Source organism: Nomascus leucogenys, chromosome 5, assembly GCF_006542625.1.
Source record: "Nomascus leucogenys isolate Asia chromosome 5, Asia_NLE_v1, whole genome shotgun sequence".
In the NCBI taxonomy this organism is placed as follows: Eukaryota; Metazoa; Chordata; class Mammalia; order Primates; family Hylobatidae; genus Nomascus; species Nomascus leucogenys.
This window is the reverse complement of record NC_044385.1, coordinates 108,129,379-108,136,973: the sequence shown is the minus strand read 5'-3', so window position 1 is coordinate 108,136,973 and position 7,595 is coordinate 108,129,379. Positions and strand designations below refer to the sequence as shown.

At 36.3% G+C, this 7,595-nt stretch overlaps 1 pseudogene; it reads right to left on the bottom strand.

Annotated features, from left to right (window-relative positions):
* Positions 1-242: 242 nt before the first annotated feature.
* Positions 243-755, bottom strand: LOC100585790 (annotated as a pseudogene).
* Positions 756-7,595: the final 6,840 nt, after the last annotated feature.

Here is a 7,595-nt window from a genome sequence, read left to right as displayed (position 1 = left end):
AGAATAAATATTTTACAGGTCAGAATCTGGAAAGGAAAGAAATGAACAAAATCAGAAATTGAATAAATTAAGGGAATATTCTTACTTTACCTTCTCTTTTTTTTTTTTAGTCAATCTAAACATTTATTGATTGTATTCCAGTTACATAGTAACTATACAGTAAGTTGGAAGTATAGTGACTCCAAACAAAAATAAAAAGTTAGTGTCAAAAGTCTACACAGGACTCAATTACTTTTATCTTATCACCAGTATATGTCTTCCAACTGCAGATTAAAGTCTTGAGGCTTCTTTTGATATTTCTGTGTAAACTTACAGAACTCACTGAGAATTGAAGATTTCAAATCGGGGTATGGGCATTCCAAACTTTCTAATTCAATGGGCAGTTCACTAAGCGGGTTAGTCTTTTCTTCCAAAGAATGATCTAGAATCTTTATACTCCAGTCTGAAAGATCATTTTCTATTCTCTGTTGCTCCAGGCTAAGTCTTTCAAAGACAGTTTTCAATTGTTTCTTCACAAAGTCAACCTCTTCCAATACTTTTACAGAGTTAAACTCAATATGTGGGTGTGAATGCTGCAAAGTGTGATGCTGTCTGTATTTTAGATCTGCTCTCAGCTGCTGAATAGGATTTATTACATTTTTAAGATATGTGCACCGTTGTTCTGACAGCTCTTGCTCAAAATTTGTAAGGTCACAAAGACATTCATTTCCAATGTTCTCTTCATTGAGAAGGGACTTTATTTCAGATTCCATTTTACATCTCCCTTTTCTTTGTGTCATTCCAGGTCAGCCAAAAGAATTATTTCCCATAATGATATGTATACACCTCTTCTACCTAGCTTACGAACGACTTAATATACACATGAAGAAAATGTGGAATAGCCAAGATTTAAAAAAAAAACAAAAAACTTAACCAGTGTCTTCCTTTACCTTTGAACTTGAATCAGTGAACACCACAATCAAAGCTTCCTAATGGCTTCTTTACCTTCTTTAAAAGAAAACAGGATGTTGGAAGCAATAGTAATAAATATGTTTTGGGTATTTATAGTATATGTAAAAACAAACATGACATTAGAGATTGGAGGAAAGAATGGTGACTAATCTGTCATGAGGACCTTACAATACACATGAAACAAACAAATATTAACATTTATGACTTTATAAACACTATTATAACATCAAGTTTTAAAAACTTTTAAAAATGTACCTATCACAATTAAATATATGAGAGCAGTAGAAACTTAAAATCAATTAAAATAAGAGAAGGCAAAAAAGACTAATAAGAATAGAAAACAGTGATATGGAAGATTATAATCTAACCATATTTATGATCATTATAAACATGAACAAGCTAAACATACCATTTAAAAGAGATTTGTCAACATTCAAATATCAGTCAGTGCAATTCACCATTTTAGAAATTTAAGAAAAAAAATGGTTGTATTAAGATGTGAAGGAAAAAAAGACAAAATTCAATGACTATTTATAATGAAAACCTCAACAAACTAGGAATAAAAGAGAACTTCTTTAATTCTATCAAAGTTTATTGATGAAAAACCTACAACTAACATCATACTTAATGGTAAAATTCTATATGTTTTCCTCCCTATGACTAGGAGGAACAAGGCAAAGATGGGATTATCTCTTATCGTTCCTATTCAATGTCACATTGGAAGTACTAGTTAGTGCAATAAGGCAAGAAACAGAAATAAAAGATATACACACACACTGCAAAGGAATAAATAAAACTGTCTTTATTTGCAGCAATGTAGAATCTATGGAGAATATTCAAAAAATAACTAAGGAAAGACAAAACTAAAACTAATAAGTGAGTTTACTTTGTCCCAGCCTACAAGGTCAACATACAAAAGTAAATTAAAGCTGGATGTGATGGCTCACGCCTGTAATCCCAGCACTTTGTGAGGCTGAGGCAAGCACATCACTTGAGGTCAGGAGTTCAAGAACAGCCTGGCCAATATGGTGAAGCCCTGTCTCTACTAAAAATACAAAAACCAGCCAGGTGTGGTGGCACATGCCTGTAGTCCCAGCTACTCAGGAAGCTGAGACAGGAGAATCACTTGAACCCAGGAGGCGGAGGTTGCAGTGAGCCCAGATTGTGCCATTGTACTCTAGCCTGAGCATTGCTGTGAGATTCTGTCTCAAAAAAAAAAAAAGTAAATTACATTTCTATATTAGATGGCTAATATTATTAGACTGTTAGTCAATCCCAATTTTATGTATAGATTTATGTATCAAAATTATCTTTAACTTTCCTGTGGTATCTACAAACTAATTCTAAAGTGTATATAGATAGCCAAAATAAGTAGAATAAAAATTTCTGATGAACAAAGAACAGAGTTAGATAATTCAAAATTTCCAATTTTAATACTTACCATAATGCTAAAGTAATCAAGGTAGTATGGTATTGCAAAAGTATATACAGGCAGATCAATGAAACAAAATACTGAACCCATCAGTAAATCCACACGAATATAAATAACTGACTTTTAACAAAGATGCAAAGGCAATTCAATGGAAAAAGGTTAATCTTTTTTAAAAAATGTGCTACAAAATACGATATCCATATGTGGAAAAATAATTGAACCTCAATGCATACTACATACCACATATAAAAAGTATAATTGTGTAACATGATTTGTATTAAAATATAACTCAAATTTAAAATTGAAAATTATAAAATTTCTAGAAGAAAATATAGTATAAACTAATGTGAATCTTAGTTTACTACTAAACATTTAGACCTAAAACAATAAGCATAAGTTAAGAAAATATTATAAATGAAACTTGATTAAATTAAAAACTTTACTTTGTGAATGATATTGTTAGGAAAATGAAAAGACAAGTCACAGACTGGAACAAAATATTTGCAAATTGTATTTCAGATTAATAACTTGTATACAAAATACTAAAATAACACTTTACATTAAATAATAAGAACCAACAACCCGATGAAGACATAGTAAAGGAACTGCCACTCCAACAAAGAGTTTACAAATTACAAATAACACACATTAAAATATCCTCAATATTCATCATCATTATTGTGAAATCGTAGTGCAACACCCCTATATACCTATCAGAAGTCTAAATCCTGGGCCAGGCACAGTGGCTCACACCTTTAATCCCAGAACTTTGGAAGGCCAAGGCAGGCGAATCACCTGAGGTCAGGAGTTTGAGACCAGCCTGGTCATTATGGTGAAACCCCATTCCTACTAAAAATACAAAAATTAGCTGGACATAGTGGCAGGTACCTGTAATTCCAGCTACTCGGGAGGCTGAGGCAGATGAATAGCTTGAACCCAGGAGGTGGAGGTTGCAGTGAGCTGAGATCATGCCACAGCACTCCAGCCTAGGTGACAGAATAAGACTCTGAAAAAAAAAAAAAAGAAAAGTCTAAACCCCCCAAATTTGATAATACCCTTTGGTGAAAATTCAGAGTCACAGGCAGTCTCATTTGTTGCTTTGGAATTGAAAAATGATAAAGCCCCTTTGGCGGAAAATTTGGCAATTTCTCATGAAGTTAAACACAGACCTAACAATTCCACTTCCTGGCATTTGTTCAAGTGAACTGAAAACGTATGTTCTCATTAAAAACTTGCCTTTGAATATTTATAGCAGCTTACTTCATAGGTTTCAAAACCTGAAAGAGACCAAGATGTTTTTAAACAAGTAAATAAATAAACTGTTTCACACCCATGCAATGGACTACTATTTAGTGATATGAAAAGAACAAGCAACTAATTCATACAGCATGGATAAATTTAATTATTTTACTCAAGTCAATAAGCCAGTTTGAAAGTTAATAGATTATAAGATCCCATTTATTGAAATTATGAAAAGGGGAAATACAGGGATATAAAAATCTTGATGTGTAATATTTAATGGAGTGAACAGAGAGACGAGAAATTCAATCTGAAAAGGATAAAATAGCCCAGAAATAAATACACAGTCATCTGGTCAATTTTCCACGGAGTGGTCAATGTAATTCAATTGAGAAATGACAATTTTTTTAACAAGTGATAATGAAATATTTGTATGTCATATGAGGTAAAAGAATCTTATATCTTACCTTACACATGACAGAAAAAAATTAACTTGAAATATATCATAGAAATAAACATAAAAGCTAAAACCTCAAACTTTCAGAAGAAACTATATGGAAAAATATTTATCACATAATTATGCAGATACATCTTAAATAATACTCAAAAATCAATGAATCATTAAAGAAATAATTGGTAAAATTTACTTCAAAAAATTTAAAAAATTTTGAAATACATTCTTTAAAAAAATGAAAGACTAAGATGCCCACACTTGAAAAAATATGTGTAAACTTCATATTTGACAATTGGCTTATATGGAAAGTTTTTTTATTATTCACAAATCAATAAGATTAAAAACAGAAAAAGTCCTTTAAAAAAAAACAGATTATTTGTAAGGCATAAATTCTCTTAAACTTTGTTCTCTCTATATTCCAAACCCAGCCACTTTGAATAGAAAGCTGAGTGTGCTAGGACACTTCAAATTGTAGAGGAACTCAATTACTATTTGTGTATTTTCATGAACGTTACCAAGAAGCCTGTCTGAAGCAGCAGAGAATGGTGCCAGCAACTGCACCCCCATGCACACCAGTCAACACCTCTCAATGCCTTTCCCAATCTTATTTTCAATCTTTACTTGAGGCAGAGGAATATAATCTGGTTTACAATTAGGACACACTGAATTGACTGCCCTTAAGCAACAACTCCAGGAAGAAAGAACTACAGTTAATTATTTGAACTAGACTGTGAACCATAAGATCAACACATCAGCTGGTATTATTGGCTGTAGTTCCTACTTCAGACTCCAAAAATTGCAGACAGGTTCTTTCCAAAGATATTAGGCACATTGTATTAGTCTGTTCTCACATTGCTATAAAGAATTACCTGAGACTGGGTAATTTATGAAGAAAAGAGATTTAATTAATGCATAGTTTCACAGGCTGTACAGGAAGCATGGCTGGGGAAGCCTCAGGAAACATATAATCATGGTGGAAGGTGAAGGGAAAGCATGCACATTTTCACATGGCAGAACAATAGACAGGGAGTAAATGGGGAAGTGCTAAACACTTTTAAACAACCACATGTTGTGAGACCTCACTCACTAGCATGAAGACAGCAAGGGGGACACTTGCCATTTGCCTTCATGATACAATTACCTCCCACTAGTCTCCTCCTCCAACATTGAGGATTACAAGTCAAAATCAGACTTTAGTGGGGACACAGAGCCAAACCATATTATTCCACCTCTCACCCCTCCTAAATTTCATGTCCTTTTCACATTTCAAAAAAAATCATGCCTTCCTAACAGTCCCCCAAAGTTTCAACTCATTCCAATATTAATTCATAAGGGCAAATCCAAAGTCTCATCTGAGACAAGGCATGTTTGTTTCACCTATGAGCACTGAAAATAAAAAACAAGTTAGTTACTTCCAAGATAGAGTGGTCGTACAGGCATCAAGTAAATATCCTCATTCCAAAAGGGAGAAATTGGCCAAAACAAAGAGGCTACAGGCCTCATGCAAATCCAAAACCCAGCAGGGCAGTCATTACATCTTACGGCTCCAAAATAATATCCTTTGAAGTCCTGTCTTACATCCAGGCCACACTAATGCAAGATGTGGGCTGCCAAGGCCTTGGATAGCTCTACTCTTGTGGCTCTGCATGGTACAGCCCCCTCAGCTGCTTTCACAGGCTGTCATTGAGTGACTATGGCTTTTTCAAGTGCATAATGCAAGCTGTTGATGGAGCTACCATTCTGGGGTCTGAAGGATGGTGGCCCTCTTCTCACAGCTGCACTAGGCAGTACCCCAGTGGAGACTCTGTCTGGGGGCCCAGCCCCACATTTCCCCTCTTCACTACCCTAGTTGAGTTTCTCCATGAGGGCTCCACCCCTGCAGCAGACTTCTTCCTGGATATCTAGATGTTTCCATACATCCTCTGAAACATAGAAGGAGGATCCCAATCCTCAACTCTTATTCTTTGCACACCTTCAGGCCTAACACCATGTGGAAGCTTCCAAGGCTTGTGGCTTGCACCTTCTGGAGCAGCAGCCTGCGATATGTCTGGGGCTCTTTTAGCCACAGGTGGAGCTAGAGCAGTTCAGACATACAGACCAGTTTCCTGAGGTTGGGCAGGGCAGCATGACCCTGGGTCTGGCCCAGAGGAAACCATTTTTCCCTCCTAGTCCTCAGGGCCTCTAATGGGAGGAGCTGCCAGGATGGTCTCTAAAATGCCTTCTAGGCATTGTTTATGTTGTCTTGGCTGTTGACATTGAGCTCTTCTTTACTTTTGCATATTTATGCAGCCGGCTTGAATTCCTCCTCTAAACAGGGATATTTCTTTACTACCACATGGCCAGGTTGCAAATTTCAAAACTTTTACTCTCTGCTTCCCTTTTAAATATAACTTTCAGTTTCAGATCATCTCTTTGCTCACAAATATAAGCATATGTTGTTAGAAGCAGCCAGACCACTTCTTGTTCACTTTGCTGCTTAGAAATTTATTTCACCAGATACCCTAAATCATCTCTCTCAAGTAAAAAGTTCCACAGATCTCTAGGACAAGTGCACAGTGATGCCAGTCTCTGCTAATGCATAGAAAAAGTGACCCTTATTCCAGTTCCCAGTAGGTTTCTCATCTCCATCTCAGACCAGACCACCTCAGCCTGGACTTCCTTATCCATATCACTCTCGGCAGTCTGGTCACAACAACTTAACATGTCTCTAGGAAGCTCCAAGCTTTCCCACATCTTCCTGTCCTCTTCTGATCACTCCAAACTGTTCCAACCTCTGCCTGTTACCCAGTTCCAAAGCTACTTCCACATTTTGTAATCTTTATAGAAATGCCCAATGCCAGTACCAATTTTCTATATTAGTTCGTTCTTGCACTGCTGTAAATAACTACCTGAGAGTGGGTAATTTATAAAGAAAAGAGGTATAATTGATGTACAGTTCTGCAGACTGTGCAGGAGGCATAGCTGGGGTGGCCTCAGGAAACTTACAAGCATGGTGGAAGGTGAAGGGGAAGCAGACATGTCTACACATGGTGGATCAGGAGAGAGAGAGAGTGGAGGGGGAAGTGCCACACACTTTTAAACAACCAGGTCTCATGAAAACTCATTCACTATCATGAGAACAGCAAGGGGGAAGTCTTGCCCCGTGAACCAATCACCTCACTGTAGGCTCTTCCTCTGACACTCAGGATTACAACTTGACATGTGATTTGGGTGGGGACACTAGACCATATCACACATCTTTAGGATTGTACCTCTTTCTTGGAATTTAAAATTTTACTTGTATTTCTCTCCCTAACAGGGTTACTTATACTTAAGGGGTCACCATAAGTGACATGAATGTGTTTAAAGAAAACCACCTCACCCTGGAAAGCACTAAGATCAGACTTAACTCACTGAACCAAGTAGTTACATATAATGGAAGTGCCCTACACTTATTCTGGGTGCCAAGTTGAAGTCTGTGTAATTGCTATCATATAATGCTGTACCTGGATTATTGACTTGGGCAAAGTGGAAAATTAC